This window comes from Limulus polyphemus, unplaced genomic scaffold (genome assembly GCF_000517525.1).
Source record: "Limulus polyphemus unplaced genomic scaffold, Limulus_polyphemus-2.1.2 Scaffold209, whole genome shotgun sequence".
Lineage (NCBI taxonomy): Eukaryota > Metazoa > Arthropoda > Merostomata > Xiphosura > Limulidae > Limulus > Limulus polyphemus.
The window spans coordinates 550,427-551,549 of record NW_013665819.1 but is presented as its reverse complement, the minus strand read 5'-3'; positions in this window follow the sequence as shown (position 1 = coordinate 551,549).

The following is a 1,123-nucleotide window of genomic DNA, read 5'->3' as shown; positions in this document are numbered from 1 at the left end:
ATTTATGTGTTCAAAGAAAGTTAGTGTGTGTTTTGTAGAAGTGAAACAGCAAAAGTGTCATCGACATATCTGTACCAGTATAACGGGAGATGAAGCGCAGAATGTATGGCTTGTGTTTCGATCTGGGTCATAAATATATTGGCAAGAACGGGCGAAACAGGGTTGCTCATACTTAAACCATCCATTTGAAGGAAATGTTCGTTGTTGAAAACGAAGTTGGTTTTAGTTGTTGTAAATTCTAAGAGAGAGAGGCAAAAAGTGTGCTGGGGATGTGGATTAACTTGTTGGGGTCATCAATGTAGAGGTCGAGTGCGATATTGCAAGCTTCATTGGCGGGGACTTCGGTGAAGAGTGACACTACATCAAATTAGCCATTAACGCTTTCGAATTTAGTTGGTCTAAAGTATATTTGAAATTGAAGGCATCTTTAAAAAATGAACCTGCAGATGTTACATATGGTGTGAAAGCCCAGGCTACGTATTTGCCGAGATTGTAGTTGAATGAATCATAAGTGGACAGTATAAGTCGTAGGGGGCAGTCCTGTTTGTGTGGTTTAACAATGCCATAGAGTTGTGGTGTGCGGGAATCAGTTTTACATAGATAAAAATAAAGATCGTCAGTAATTAAATTATCTTTTTTCATTTGTAATAAAGTACTGTTTAATTGTTTTTCGTGTGTGTTTGTTGCTGTTATGTTAAACTTATATTAAAGTTTTTCTTCATTACCCATTCAAGCCGTCTCCAGCCATTATTTATGTTCCTTTATTCTTGTCGCGAGTCTTCTTCCCGTTTCTCCAATGTATGTTTTGTTGCAGGAACACAGAATTTCATAAATGACGTTTTTCTGTTTTTTGTTGGTAGGTTTCTGTTTGTTCTTCACCAGGATGGATCTTAGTGTTTTGTAAGATTTCCACCTGACGTCTATGTTGAATTTCTTAGCTTTTCGTTTAAGTTTTTCACTGACATTTTTCAGGTATGGGAGGTATATGGTTGTAGTGGTTTCTTTATTTTTCTTTTCTGTTGTGGTCTTCTTGAGGGAGTTCTTGATGAAGGAAGAGATGTAACCATTCTGTTTAAAACACTGCATGATGTTTTGGCATTCTGTTTCGATGGATTTGTTATCA